A 16,233-nucleotide genomic window follows, 5' to 3' on the forward strand; every position below is an offset into this window, starting at 1 on the left:
TTAACAAGGTAAGTTCTAAACAAATTTGTTTCATTTCTTGACAGGTCCATAGATCCCTTGGTAGAAAACAGAGACAATAGACTAATCGAAATAGAAGAAATAGTATTCCAGTTTCTCAGCAAATTGGATATTTGGTAGGTTGTTGCAGAATCAATTGACTTCAGACTCTTTTTATCATCAGGTTACATCGGCCTTTCAGGGGTACTGCTGATTAATTGCCATAATTTTCCTGGTGTCATGGTCAAATAGGAAGGGTAGTTAACACCTCAGAACAGTAAAATTAAAAATGGGTGAAGTAGAATAATAAACAAGGCCAAAACTAACAGAATGAAATTGTGAAGTGGAGAAGGTAAAATTCTTATCCCCTGCCCTGTCTTTGAAAACCCCGGCATGAGGGATGCACACTTTGGAAAGGGGGAAAAAAGTAAGACTTGCATGAAATCTCAAAAGAGAACATGATTTTTAAAAAGTGAATGTAATTTCTGATTGCATAAATAAAGTCACCATTTTCTGGTCATGGGAAAGAAGCATTTGAGAAAAAATGTTTGGCATTAAACAGGGCCTGCCAGAATATCTACCTTGGGTAATTGTACTACAAGAGGCCAGCAAACCAATTAGAATGGATTTCATGTTAGGCAACAAAATGGCAAGTAGAATGGGAAAAAAGTACTTTGCTAAAACAGTAAAGGAATCAAATATCTTAAATTAGAGAGGAAAAGACTAGAAGGTGATAGGATGGCCCTTTTTAAATATCTCAGCCTCTAGCTTTTTAAAATTCTTTTTCCTAATTTTAACTCAGTTTTATTATTCTACCTACTTTCTTGATTTTATGTCCACACTATATTTTATTGTGGTGAGTACACTGTTTTACTTTGTAAAATGTAAACCTGCTGCATTTAGAGAATGTGTTTAATTGTATTTTAAAATGTAAATAATAAATATAAATAATGTTTCAGTATTTCTTCACAATCAGAGAAATTAAATAAAATAATGGAAAAACTTATATTCCAATCACCTACCCCTACAAAAAGCAATAATATTTCTTTTGGTAGAATTCATCATATAAATAAATCCTCATTTACTGGGATTGCTCTGGTTCTGCATTCCTGCTTCAAGTAGGGGGATGGCCTGAATGGCAGAACATGGTCAGAGGGTCAAATGAGAAGGGTCTAGCTTTCTCCCATGAATTAGAAATGATTATCTGACTTGGACAAAGGCTTTCATTATGGTGATGTCAATTCACCGAAAGTTTTCTCTCTCAGTTTAGGGAAGCACTACTCTTCATCAGAATTTCCATATGTGGATGTTGCACATGGATGTGTGTGTATGACTGAGTATGTACGCGCACGCACACACACACACACACACACACACACACTATGTATATAAATTTAAGTATTGAACAAAATATGATTGTGTTCTACTATTACATGAAATTTATTGTTTTTATATTGGTATGTATCAGTGTGTGAAATTAGGCATTTTATAAATTGCTTAGGAAATCTATAGAATTGCAAAAATGGGACATCAAAGTATGAAATGCTTAATATTTCACAAATTCCCTAGACATTCTATGGAATGCCAAAAAGCAAATTGGCAAAGTATAAAATACTTCTACTAAAATGCTATTCCTTATCGCAAAAAGTAGGTCAATACTGGTCTTCCCCCCCCCTTTTTTTTTTTCAATAGGAAAGTCCTGTACTTTCTTTGCATTTCTTCTTTCATTTTCATATAGATCTTTTCAATAAAGAGTTAGGGTTAGAGTTAGGATTAGAGTTAGGATTAGAGTTAGGATTAGAGTTAGGATTAACTTTAACTTTAACTGTAACCTTAAATTTAACCTAACTTTAACGTTAATCCTGACCCTAACCCTTTTCATGACTTTCCTTACATACTTTGCCTAAATAGTTCTTGTCATTTTGCATAATTTGTTGTTAGTTGCAAAGTTGTGTCCAACCCATGACGACCCCATGGACAACGTTCCTCCAGGCCTTCCTGTCCTCTACCATCCTCTGGAGTCCATTTAAACTCACACTGATTGCTTCGGTGACTCCATCCAGCCACCTCATTCTCTGTCGTCCCCTTCTTCTTTTGCCCTTCTTCTTTCCCAGCATTGGGCTCTTCTCTAGTTAATTAGAGTTAATTCCTTCTCAATTAGATAGCCAAAGTATTTAAGTTTCATCTTGAGGATCTGGCCTTCTAAAGAGCAGTCAGGGTTGATCTCCTCTGGGACTGACCAGTTTGATCACCTTGCAGTCCAAGGGACTCACAGGAGCCTTCTCCAGCACCATAGTTCAAAGGCCTCAATTCTTTGGCACTTGGCCTTTCTTATTGTCCAACTTCCACAGCTATACATTGCAACTAGGAAAACCATACCCTTGATTATACACACTTTTGTTGACAAGGTGATATCTCTGCTTTTTGGTATGCTGTCTAGATTTGCCATAGCTTTCCTCCCCAGGAGCAAGTGTCTTTTAATTTCTTGGCTGCAGTCCCCATCTGGGGTGATCTTGGAGCCCAGGAAAATAAAATCTGCCACTACCTCTATTTCTTCCCCATTTGTTTGCCAGGAATTGAGTGGGCTGGATGCCATGATCTTAGTTTTCTTAATGTTGAGTTTCAAGTCTCTCCTCCTTCACCTGCATCAAAAGGCTCTTTAGTTCCTCTTCACTTTTTTTTGCATAATACCTAGGCATTATATACAATTCCTAGGGAAAGTATATAGCATATTAAAATTACCCAGACATTTAATACTTTGCCTAACAAACTTTATGCATTCTCTGGCATTCCCAGGCATGCTATACAATGCTAGCTTTTCACACATTGCTGGTAACATATACAATATTTCAATATATCTTTCAAGGTGGAAAATGGGTAGCATAAAAACAAATTAAATAATGTAGGTCTCGGCAGTTTGATTCTTGAGCTGCTTTTGCAGTTCTAGCTAGAGAGAAGTATTGTGGCTTTGAGAAATAGAAAAATAGGGCAAGTAGGTGGTGATTGCATGTCACTGTGTTGCAATCAAATCTCACCTGAGCAATGTAATGTATGTGCATATATCAAGTTTGCCTACTGTGTAGTCATTAAAGTAACTTCTGGAAATTTTAGTTAAGGATCTAATGGCATATATCAACTATTAATATTAATTGGTGTGTAGTTCAAATATGTGTACACATATTTTTAGAATTGGATGTTTAGGAAATATCTATTTTATTGTAGTCCCAAATTAAAAATAAATATACATTTCTTCTACTAGTACACCAAATAATTTTCATATATTAGATAACGCTACAATATCTAATTGGATAATGAAATGCCTGAAGCAAGCAACCAAACTCAGAAAGCAATAAGAACGCCTGTTTCTATTATGGAAAAAAACTAAAGTAAATTATGATAATTTTCTTCTTACAAACTTCCAAGAGGTATCCTGTTGACCACCACGCACTACAGAACATTGAATTAAATAAATCTTGGCTTGAACCAGAGGTGATATTCAGCAGGTTCTGAGCAGTTCTGGAGAACTGGTAGTGGAAATTTTGAGTAGTTCGGTGAATCAGTAAATACCACCTCTGACTGGCCGTGCCCCCATCGATTCTCTGCCTCCCAAGTCCCAGCTGATTGGGAGGAAATGAGGATTTCCCCCTGGAGTGGGGAGGGAATGGAGATTTTACAGTATCCTTCCCCTGCCATGCCCACCAAGCCACGCCCAAGCCACACCCACAGAACCAGTAGTAAAATAATTGGAATCCCACCACTGGTTTGAACTAGCAATGCTTTCATACACATATGTTTTATCAAGGCTGCATTACTAACCAGGAAGTGAACCCCTAATCTGGTCTACTATCTAAATAACCATACATAGGATTCTGTTGTATTATGGTTAGTTAGCATAGCACATGAGTATAGCACCCCTGCCCTCTGAAATAGGTTTCTACTCTCCTGGAGTTGTCTACTCTCCTTAAAACCTGTTTTTGTTCCCAGGCCCAGAGTTACTATGTCTGTTGTGTTTTTATGTTACAGCCCAGACCAGAACGCAAGCATATATTTTGCTGTCATGTCATTATAATTGTGTATTTTGATGGTAAAAGCTGCCCAGAGCCTTGGAGTGGACAACCATAATAAATATTAATAAAAATAATATACTCAGAGCTACCGCTAAAATTAAGGGAAAAGCCGGAGGTATCCAAGAAGTCCTAAATTTGCTTTTTAAAAGTATTGTGTGTGCTTGACTTTGGCCTTGCCTCACTTTCTTCTTAAAACTAGTGATTATGCTTATCAGATGGGTAGGAATCATTTTTAAATCTGAAATAATTAACTAAATTAAATTTGATGAAATATTTGTGCTACCTCTTTTGAAATACTCTTATGACACTTCCTTGGTCCTGCCCATTGGTTTTTCACTGCATAATTTACATTTTATTTTATGTTATGATTTATTTTATTTATTGTTTGTTTATTGCTTTGTGATGAACATTCAAGTATCAACTTGTATATGGCTGTGCTTGCAGACCTGATATAAAAATCTGGACAGAGGGAATTGTAAATGAAAAGGACAGTGAGGAATCTCTTCTGTCAAACAACACCCTGCCTTCCCTTCCTCCCTCACTGATATTGAATCCTCATTTGACCTCTTTTGAAAGGTCACTCTGGTATGTATGACTGCACACCCTTCCACAACCTGCCCAACACAATAGTAGCAGCTTACCTAAGTCATGCCACCATTAAGCCATCCTGTTGTAATTCACTTTCCTGGAACTTAACATGACTCTTTCTCTCTTATATTCCTTTCACCAGTCTAAATGGAACAGCTTAGTCTCTACCTTCTCCTTTCTTTTTCAATCTATCCAAATGTATTTTTCTTTCTCATTCTGTTGCCTAATATTGCTGGATTCAGGTTCTCAAAAAGTGACAGTCTAGTAAAATACTCAGGGCAGGTAACTAAGCACTGCTCATGGAATTGTGGAATGAAGACTTGACCATGGGCTTTCTCTTACCCAAAAAGTTTAGTGAATGTGTTATTATTATCAAGTCAATCAGAACCAAGTTACATTTTCATATTCATTTACATACAACAGAAATGTTTTGGTTGTGCATTTACATGAAAGTCAAACTCAAGAAGTATAATCACTTCTTGAGTTTGGGAGGAGAGGTGGGAGGAAACACTAATGCCTTAAGAACAATGATGACAAGAACATGCTCTTCCAATAAGATCGCCCTTGCCAATAAGTACAAAAGGGATGAGTGAAACTAAGGGTAAGCACATGGAGCTCTGTAGGCATGATGGAAATTAATTAATTTAGGACATCCTAAATCAAATCTAGGGGAAGTGGTGACTCAGTAGCTAAGATGCAAGCTTGTTGATCAGAAAGGTCAGCAGTTCAGCGGTTCAAATCCCTAGTGCCATGTAACACAGTGAGCTCCTGTTATTTGTCCCAGCTTCTGCCAACCTAGCAGTTTGAAAGCATGTAAAATGCAAGTAGAAAAATATGAACCACCTTTGGTGGGAAAGTAACAGTGTTTTGTTATGAGGGCCACATGACCATGGAGATGTCTTCGGACAGCGCTGGCTCTTTGGCTTTGAAACAGAGATGAGCACCAGTCAGGAACGACTAGCACATATGTGCGAGGGGAACTTTTACCTTTTAAAAATCAAATCTGGAAGAAGGCAATAACAAATCACTTCAATAGTATTGCTAAGAAATCTGGCTGTAGTTTTAGATGAATTTGGATATCAGTTAATTAAACTCTAAGTTACAAAATTGTTCTTGCTAGAGAATATCAAATTTCCACAAATAAATCTAGCCAGATCAAACCAGATTGAGATCTGGTTGTTGAGGGCGCTAGTATTAAAAAAAGAGTTCTTCATTTTTTAAGGTCACATAAAGTTGAATAATAGAATCCTGAATCAGGAGAAAATATGAACTAATCAAAACAGAAATTAAACATAATACATTGAATGTTTATAAATGAGTTTAGGAATGGTCTATTTTAAACTGGATATTACCTTCGATGCTATTCAGTGCATAAGCTAGACAAAAAAATAACAAGGCAATAATAGTCAGAAATAACAATGCTAAATATATCTTTTGGTATGACGGATAATAATGTCTGATAGTGGCTATCCAATGACATTAATTTTATACAACTGGATGCACATATTAGAAATGAGACTTCAAAAATGGTCAAAATAAGTTATTTGGATCTCATGAAATCAAAATATTTGTCTGACAGTCCTTAAACAAACACAGTTTTTTTCAGGCTTCTGCAAGAGCCTGAAAAAGATGTTTTAATGAATAACAAAGAGTTAGGCTTGTGTTTATGAAAAATCTGAAGTAGTTCTCCTGAAGTATGTTTGAAGCATGTATAACACTAGCACCAGTTACAATTTTAAGATACTGAGCAAAAGGTGAAAAAAATTATATCTTAGTACTAAAGGGAGAATGGAATGCAAAATGGTAGAAGAAAAGGCTGGATTAATGATAAAACCTGGGATGTAGTATTTGGTTTGTACGTACTGTATGTAATGAAATATAGAAATAATATAGGAGGAGATAGTTTAATATCAGTTTTGAACTAAATTGTTCATTGTCAACGCCTCAAGCAACAGATAGATATCTAGATATCATTAAAGATAAAACATCAGGGTCAAATTTACTATATAAAAATGATAGAGATAGTGGAATGCAGTAGATGCAATTATGAAAGGCTAATGAATTAATAGTGTCAAATATACAAATTAAATTAATGAGAATGTTTGTGTGACAGATTTGATCTGGAGGGATACAGTTACAATAAGATCAGTGTAAGGAAAAGATGCAGTATATTACAGATCACAAGTGAAACAAAAGATGGGAAGATGCTATTGTGATAACAGCGAAAAACTATTGTTAAAATTTCAAAGTAGAAAAATTCAAAACCACTTTCACTACAAGTTATTAATAGGGAAATCAAACATGGATTACAAAAACCCACATGACCATAGATGACTGTCACAAGAAACTCTTCTGATACTTTTTGTTATCCAGATGTTTGTGTAGATTTAATAATCCTATATATATTGCAATAAAGCATGAACAAATCAAGATATGTGCATGTGTGTGAATATGTTAATCTGTTAATAAATGCCAGTTCTATAAGTGCCAAGTGTATAAAGAGCCTCCCCTATATGTAGGAAGCTCTCACAAAATTAATTGTGATAGGTAGGTGCAGCTATCAAAGACACCAAGACAACTTTTCAACAGTTGTGAACCTAATTGTATTTGATCACAAAAGGAAAGTTTACTTCACTCTGACACTCTTTAATTGATTAAGTTAGAGAACCAGTTTGGTTTGTTCTTCAGAGGCTGGGAAAGTTGTACCTTCAATTTGCAACAGTCCAACTGGTTATTCCAGATGTGTTGAAATATCTAAGTTTCTTATTTATAACTTAGATATTTCATAACATTCAAATGCAATTTGGAAGTTCTTTCAGCTAAAACTAAGTATATTTTATTTAATTTTAAACTTTTTTACAACCTTGTATGAGTATATGTGTTATAATTTTAATTAATCTACATCGGTAATTATTGAGTTATTATCACAATTGAGGGCAAAATTTCCATTGCAAAGCAAATCAGTTGTTAAATGAGTTATTCCCCATTTTTGACCTTTTTTTGCCATGATGGTTAAACAAATCACTAGAGTTGTAAAGTGAATCATGCAGTCATTAGACAAATCTAGCTTTCCCCCATTGACTTTGTTTTTATCAGAAGCTTCATTAGAAGATTGCAAATGATAATCCCAGGACTCCAGGATACTGCAATCATCATAAATATATGCCGGTCGAGTGCTCGCTTCGGCAGCACATATACTAAAATTGGAACGATACAGAGAAGATTAGCATGACCCCTGCGCAAGGATGACACGCAAATTCGTGAAGTGTTCCATATTTTTTTCCAGATAGTTTATGACTGAAGAAACAAGAAATGATATAATCTGTTTAGAGTTAGCCTAACAAAAGAGGAGTTAAAGCTCAAATGAAAGATGATACTAACTTTCTTTAACTTTATTTTAGAACATCTTTGTTAAAGATTTATACCCTGTATTTGTACTGGGAAGTCAAGGGGGGGGAAGTTTGGGGGGGCTGGGGGGCGGGGGAGGGGAGGTAAATATTTGTAAAAGTTTTTTTTTCTAAAAATTTTCAATAAAAAAAATACATGCCAGTCGACAAGCATCTGAAGTTTGATTGAATTACTGTGGGATGCTACAATAGTCATAAGTGTGGGAACTGTTTCCATCCTCCCATTCCTCATGTATAAAATTGCAACTCCTAGACTTTAACCAGAAAGACTTCTGTAGAAGACACCATGACTTGTAGTCCCAATACTTTTGGGATATAGAGATTGAGAAAGGCTCTCCAATTTCTCAAAACAAACTCTGATCTTTCATACTTACGTCCTGGTGTTAGATGCATGAACATAAGCTGTGCCATGACATCACAATACATGTTTCATTGTCCTCTGGCAGAGGAATATCGCAAGAAATTACTTTAACTTGGTCTCTAGGACAGTTCATATCCTAACAATAGGTGGACCGCCTTCTTCTGAACAATTTGTCATTTATGGTCAGGGCAGTTAGCTATTCGGTCTAAATTATGAAATGTGAATGGCATTTGTCATGTTGTAACTAAATAAAAAGCGGCTTCACATAAGAAAATATGTGAACCCATGACACTGCCTTGTTTTAAGAGATGATTTCATTTTTTTGTTCTTTTTTCCTCTACGAGAGCAGAGCTGGTTGGTGAGGTGAGGGTGGACATGCAACAGTGAAATTTGTCTGCAAATTTGGAGCCTCCCCCTCCCTCAGGGCTTCCGAGCTTAGGGGAACTATTTCATTCTATATATGACATCACACTACACAAACAGAGCTTGCATTTTAATGGCATGACACTGGTTTTGTCATTTTGACAAAAACTTTTGATCCCACAGATCTCTTGGCAAAAGATATCTCAATAAAGAATATCAATAAATACAATAAAATAGCAACAGCAAGAATTTAAGATGAGTTTTTAGAATATAAGAAAAATCACAAGACAAACAACTTGAAACTACTCTATAATATTGCTAAATTGTTTCTATCTGACTGTAAATAAGACAAATCTACTTAATTCATTCCTGAATTAAGAAAAACTCAGGACTGTAAGCTAGAGTAAGAAAGCCAGAAAATATTCTGGAAGAAGGCAATGGTGAACTCCTACAGATAACCTTTAATTTATAGCCATTTTTCAAAAATCATTTGAAATTATGATGGCTAAAAAATTGATTTACGACTCATAACAAAAATGATTATTGTTGTACCACCCTTATGATCATGTGATTAAAATTCAGGCACCTGCATTTACAAGCAAAAGGATGCTTCAATTTCCCCCATGCCCATCTCCTCCCACCATCTCTGCTTTTTTGGCCATGTTGCATCCTGATTTTGCAGGCAGTAAGCAACTCAGAACTGCACGGTTCCTCCAGCTATCTTCTCTTCCAGTTTCCCACACCAATCTTTCACCTTTTGTGCCCAACCACTGCAGCTGAAGCAAAAATACCTTTCTGTCTTTACTGCCCCATTTTTCAGGCCCTTTTCACTGCCGTTATTGCCTCCTTTTTGGTTCCTTGTTGTCAGGCGCAAAAGGTGAAAGTTTGGTGCAAGGAACTGTGAGAGAAAGTAGCAGGACAAATGATTGCTTGCCGATGCTTGCTTGGGGTGGGATGGGGAATGAAGTAAGACATACTGGTGCTGGGGGGCACTGAGGAATAAAGAAATGCCTTGCTAGGGTAGGCTGGAGAGCAAAAGAATGGCATGTCAAGAGCCCAGTATGGTTTTGGATTGGGACAAATATTTAGTTAATGACTCGTGATTCTTAGTTAACGACTGCAGTGGGGAGTGCCAGATTGCTTTCATATGTCAGTTCACTCATATGACAGTTTGCTTGCATGGACTTACAACATAAATCCTGGTCCCAATTATGGTCATAAATCAAGAATGACCTGTACTTTGTTATTTAGAAAACTACATGGATGTTTTCTTAATAAGAGTTAAGCTGAAGACTTTAAAGGGGGAAAAAAACATATGCACAAAATGTCAGCATATTGGCTACTGCAAAAATGGCTGGGATACTAGCCAAAATGGAAAGAAACAATGACAAAACCAGTTTGCCAAATCATCTGCTGCACCAAAAAAAGATACGCAGCTTATTAGAACCATATCTGATGTTTCATTTAATGGAAATGTAATCATTATATGCCACTTCAGCTAATAAGTGAATGGTATCTTGGCTAGATTTCCTTGGCAGTGAATGGTCCTGTTGTATTAATACACACATAACCAAGTCAGGCATATTCCGGTTAGATCTCCTTATAATCACACTCTATATTTAGGCTTCAGACTCCTTGCCCATTTTCTCTAGGATACACTTAATAAAGTACTGATAAAAATTTATTGCTTTTCCTAGCTTCTTTCAATTGAACAGATATTCAGTGAAAGTCCTGACTCAGTCACCATAGCTGGTCAGTATTTGGGAACTGCCTTGTTCCATTAGACCTTTGCACTGAGTTTTCTAATCTTAGACCTTTGCACTGAGTTTTCTAATTTTCTAACATCTATTTTTTTAAGCTGATTTTGTTTCTACAACACTTTTTCATGAAGAACTACTGTAGATATGGAAAAAATGGGTATCTCACTGACTTAGCATTTTGATAACACAACTGGTTTTGTGAAATTTCAGTCTGGCGCTATATCTAACTCTTACAGGTTAATTAACAATCTGCTCATCCTTTTAGTGTTCTCAGAGTAGATTAACCTCACACGTGAGCCAGTTAAACATGTTGGCTGTCATCTATTCACTCTTGTGTATCTCCTCTTTGTGCAAATGAGAGCACTACAAGGGCTTTTTCACTCTCTTGCCAAATTGGATTGCCTACCTGACATTGTCATGTATGATACCTGTCTAGACAGCATACTTCCATTTCAAATTAAAAAAAAAAAACTGTGGAAAACAACTTGTATTTATCAGAATCAGCAACAGTGAAGTGCTGTGGGAGGCAAGTTGCTAATTGTTATTTACAATCCTATTATTCTTTTGATATAGGAGTTTATCCTGTGATCTGAACATTGCAAATATTAATGAAGAATTAATCAGCCAAACTGTGTACCAATTCCATAACACATTTAGAAGCATAAGCATACAATTTTTGTGCTATTCGAGCTGTAAACGTGGTCTACCTTTTATCCCATTTAACAGATTTTATGCAGTTTGGCTCTTGAAAGAACTCAGTCAGTCACCACTCTGAACAAAAATGTGTCTGTCAAATTTGCTAACTGTTATTAGGGAAGTTTCAGTAGTACTTCTTGATTACTTTCACTTTTACAATGCATTTTTTAGAAATGGTTACAATAATTCTGAAAGATCATAATTTCAGGTCATATTAGCTGAAATTCTGGAGGCTTGTTCAAATTTAATTATACCAGTAGGCTGGATTCAAGACTTGCCTAAGGTAACTAAAGATTTGAGTTTATATTGAAATTAGAGATTTCATATTTGTTTTGCATAGGCATTGCATTATATTTCCCATTTTATAAATGGGCAGAAAAAGAAATAATATGGCTAAGCCATTATTCTCATCAGTTCAATACTCTTTTAGCAAGATGGTTTATGATAATTATTCCATTATTCATGTAAGAAAAATCCAGTCCAGTTCTAAGCCAGGAGAAGTAATAAAATGGAGACTGGATGATTGGAAAGAAGGTCAATTTATTTGGATGCCAAAAACTTCAGCAACAGCAACATGTTCTGGGGTGACTGACATAATGTTGAGTAAGTGGATGGATCTTTATAGGGTTCTGGGATTTTTGATTGAGATATATTGGGGGGGGGGAGGGATTGTGCAATGTAGTGAGCCTAGTATCTTTTGCTATTCTAATGGTGGTGAGTAAATCTTATTATGTCCTATAGGTGATGTCGTGTGCTTAAAATTTGGGTGGGGGAAAATAGATTTTAATCCCATCAACTCCAACCTCTTGTGAGTTTGGTTTATGAGTAGATTAGCCCAGACTTCATGAATGGATATAAAATCTCAATTCCAAAAGACCAGTCTCTCCAAAAGACCAGTCTCTTTTTGAGGCTGTTTTCCTATGCAGGAAGGCTGGGGCTGCTTTCTGCCTTTAAGAATATGCTTACCCATTTCTCCTTTAGAGAAATAAAATATTATGTCTCTTTTTAATATTAATAATAAAGAATATTTTAATCTGGGGTGGGGTGGGGCTTCCTACATTTAAAATAAACAATTTTAGTGCTGAAATTGTCTATGCAAACAACCATACTGTTACCTAAGACATTTTGCTGCTTGAAGTAGAGTAGCTAACTTTCTTAAATTTCATATTTAGAAATTAATTATTAAATTATTTTGACATCTAAAGAAGAAAATCTTATAGACAAATCACTAAGCAAGCTTGTCATTGCAAGAAAACTATCTCCCTCTGTCCACTGACAAGACCAATGGCAATACTGTCCCCAAACAAACATGAATAAATAACTTTGTGCCTTTTAAAAAATCTTAACCAACGTATCATTGCATGAACTTTTATGAAATGATTTCTTCTATATGGTAATACTGAAAGCACATTTTGTTCCTTGCTTGCTAACAGAAAACAGGTCAGCTAGCCCAGCAGCCTTGTTTTTTGCTAATAATTGACAATGACTTACTGGGAGCAGGTTAGCAGCAACTGCTACTATTCGGCTGTTTCTAGTTAGCGGGGATTAATTGAAGTATTGCTTTTGTTTTTGCTGCCTTCTGCTTGGTTTTTAAATTTAAATTTAAAGGATTGTTAGGTAGAAACCTTTGCTGATGAAATGAAGAAGTAAAAAAAATGGTAAGACGATGCACAATTTAATTGTACTCTCACCCACACTTATTTAAAATATAGACAAAATGTAGTGAAATAGTAATTTTATAATTGGAAAGAAAAAGGAGAAATTTTCGCGCATATACTTCCAACATGTTTCGAAGCATTTTTTATTTCTAAAGACGAGAGGCTCCGAAAACCCCTTTTCAAATGTAACTAGATTTTTGCATTCATTTCCCCACTTATAAAATTAGTGAAACAAATACTCAATGATAAAAAAGGTTATTTTAAAATAAAACCACCCCAAAATAACTTGTCCCCGGTTTTCCGGTCCCCTACTGCCTCCACACGAGATGAAAATGGGAAGTCACGGATTAAAAAAAAACTGCAACTCCCATTAAGCTTTGCAACTCTCTTCCGCTCCACCCCCCTAAGCGCACGGTGTTCTGCCCACGGGAGGTAAGCCAATGAGCGAAGTCAGGCACTGCTCAGGCAAGCAGCACGTGGAGAAAATGCTGCCCTATGGCAGGGCTGGAGCGCATCTAGCCATATGAGAAGAGGCAGAGGAGGCGGTGGCGGCGAGAGAAAAAGACGGAGAGGGAAGCAGCAGGAAGACTTGGACAAAGGCAGCGGGATCTACTTCACATTTAGGAAAGGCCTGGCCTGCGAAGGGCAAGGCATTTTAACCCTAAGGTAAGCGGGAAGGGGAGGGATTCGGGAAATATTGCATTCCTTTATTTTAAGCGCTTTCCCTAACTACATCTTTCACAGGGATGTGTGGGAAATAAGTGCGCTCCTCGGACTGCTAAGAAGATTTAAAACAAGGCACTTTTCTGGCTATGGTCGTTCGAGCAATTATTTTTCCTTTTAGCAGAGTTGAAACGAACCTAGCAGTTCTACAAATGCCCAATCGTTGAATAGAAGCGGTACCTGTTCACTTTTTGTTTAAAGTTCTGCTTCCCGGATGGTGCTTACGTAGCTAAAGAGTTACTGTTGCATTACATGTATTCAGCATCAAAAGTGCACCATACACTTTGGCAAGTGTATCTGTGGACTGTGAAACAAGTGGGCTGCAAGGCAATCCACTAATACATACACTTTAACCCACGGAGTGGCAATTTATATTAATTGAGCAAAATATTACATGTTAATGGAGATTTCTCTCTCTTTCTAGAAACTTTTGATAACTAGTTAATAACATCATAAGGTAGAGCGAAAGCAAGAAAGAAAAACCTAGAATAGTTTTCGCTTCTACATAGGAAGGGGAAAAATATGCTACGATTTCAGGAGTTAATGAAGTCATTTTTCTCTTTTCCTCAGTTTGAGAACTGGTGAATTATCTGTTGATATACATTTGAGGTTGAGAAAAGAAAACTGCTTTCTCACACACTTCTTTAAATCTGCAGACTTCCCAACCTCAAGGCATGGTGTTCATGGCTCACTTTCAAAAGCTTCAGGAAATCCTCACAAATATACAATACATAATTCGTTTTCTCTTTAAGAGCCTAACTATCCTTCATATTCTATGAATGTCTGTTTCTTAGGATTAAATGCCTGAGAGGGCAGCCCTTATGGAGGACTTTACTTCAGGCATTTGCCTCTACGTTGAAGAAAAATACAGGATATATAGATATTTTGTGTTTGTTTGTATCCTACCTTTTATTATTTTTATAAATTATTATAATTTATTATTTGTACATATAATTCAAGGTGGTAACCTATCCAACTTCCTCCTATTTTCCCCACAACGACAACCCAGTGAAATGGGTTGGACTGAGAGAGAATGGTTATCCCAAGGTGACCCTGTTGGCTTTCATGGTGGAGGCAGGACTCCATATAGACCATTTAATGTGACACAAAAAAGAATAGAGGAAATAGGTTTCTCCTGTTATGTTTTACCACAGCACCTGAAATATACTACATTGAAAAATTGGCCCAAGACAAAGATTTGTCTTCATCAACTTTCTACCCTTTCATAATGATTTTGCGTCTCTCTGTTAACTTTTTCCTATGTCTCAGAAGTATATTGATTGTCCTGCATTCTCTGAATGAGCTGATTGAAATCTAAGCCAAACGTTTTTATAGAACTCTAAAATCCCTCAATGAAAGACATGTGCAAAACACTACACAAGGAAGAGTTAATGAATATAATGCCTCTGAGAATGTTGTAGCTTGAATATTATAGAACTCTAAAATCCCTCAATGAAAGACATGTGCAAAACACTAAGCAAGGAAGAGTTAATGAATATAATGCCTCTGAGAATGTGGTAGCTTGAATATTATTGAATATTGAATATTCTCTATTCAGTACTAGAACGAAGCAACAGGCTGATTTGGACTCTTCTATCCATGTTTGTTTCTGTGGATGGCATGTGACCTTTTAAAATATGTCCTTTTAAAATATCACTGTTGTTAGGTGGGCAGGCATAACAATTTGCTTTTTATTTTGACACTTAAAATTGGCTGTTTTGAGAGAGCCATGTCACTCTCTTAATGGTAGGTATTAAGCTATTAGGAATCTGCTACAAATCACAGGTATCTATTTTGCCCTATCCTTATATCTCACCAATGTTCGCAGTTGCTCGCTGTTGACAAAAATCTACAGTATGATAGAAGGAGTAGGAATAGGAAGCTTTAGTGCAAAACCATTAATTACCATTAAAAGCCATTAATTACCCTGAAATCTACAGGGAGTTGATTGTGTCCAAACAAAAGCTTAGTAGATCTCAAAAATCTCTGCTGAAAATATTTTTCTTAGAGGGACATCATTTTAGTGAACATTTTTTGGCCGAGAATCTGATTTGCAAATATATCTTGCAAATCATGACTTCTTCCAAGAGAACCTCATGCATTTTTCCTCCAAGCAACAATTTTTTCAAATTTTCTAAAGCCTCCTTGCCCTGGAAAAGTTGAACACGTTTACAGTGGTTAGAATGCAGTGTTGCAGGCTAACTGCCCAGAATAGGAATTCAATTCTGACCGGTCAAGGTTGATTCGGCCTAATGAGGACCCAGATTGTTGGGGACAATATTATGACTCGCAATATATAAGTCTGTAAATTGCAGTATTATTGCTATTTCTATTTACCAAACATGGAGAAGCTTTCTTATCCCTCTAACTCTCTGTCTTCTGAGAGGAATTTTGGTATATAACCTGTTCAACAGTAGGAATCAACTTTTTTATTTCTGCCAGCCTTTGCAGGGGGGCCAAACAAGAAACAGACCAGATAAACTAATTCTAGTTTATTGTAAGGTTGCATTCATAGGACCTTGCAAGTCTAAAAGTACAAATCTTCTGTTGTCTCTTTCTATAGCCGAATTACTTAGAGAGAATCCTTTTTGAGTGTCTTCTTTTCTTATGCAG

The 16,233-nt window shown here is 36.3% G+C and overlaps 1 protein-coding gene and 1 non-coding gene across 4 annotated transcripts in view; both read left to right on the forward strand.

The window, feature by feature from the left end:
- The first annotated feature begins 7,825 nt into the window (after positions 1–7,825).
- Positions 7,826–7,932, forward strand: LOC116523103. The gene has a single exon (XR_004257034.1). It is a non-coding gene; the product is annotated as a U6 spliceosomal RNA (small nuclear RNA).
- Positions 7,933–13,415: 5,483 nt separating this feature from the next.
- Positions 13,416–16,233, forward strand: part of ACLY (ATP citrate lyase) — a 79,747-nt gene continuing 76,929 nt past the window's right edge. For 2 of the 3 annotated variants that reach the window (XM_032235381.1, XM_032235384.1), the window contains exon 1: positions 13,416–13,563. The gene's annotated coding sequence lies outside the window, so the exon portion shown is untranslated. The remainder of the gene's footprint in view (positions 13,564–16,233) is intronic. The other variant, XM_032235382.1, reaches the window with a different exon arrangement.

Source organism: Thamnophis elegans, chromosome Z (assembly GCF_009769535.1).
Source record: "Thamnophis elegans isolate rThaEle1 chromosome Z, rThaEle1.pri, whole genome shotgun sequence".
Classification (NCBI taxonomy): domain Eukaryota; kingdom Metazoa; phylum Chordata; class Lepidosauria; order Squamata; family Colubridae; genus Thamnophis; species Thamnophis elegans.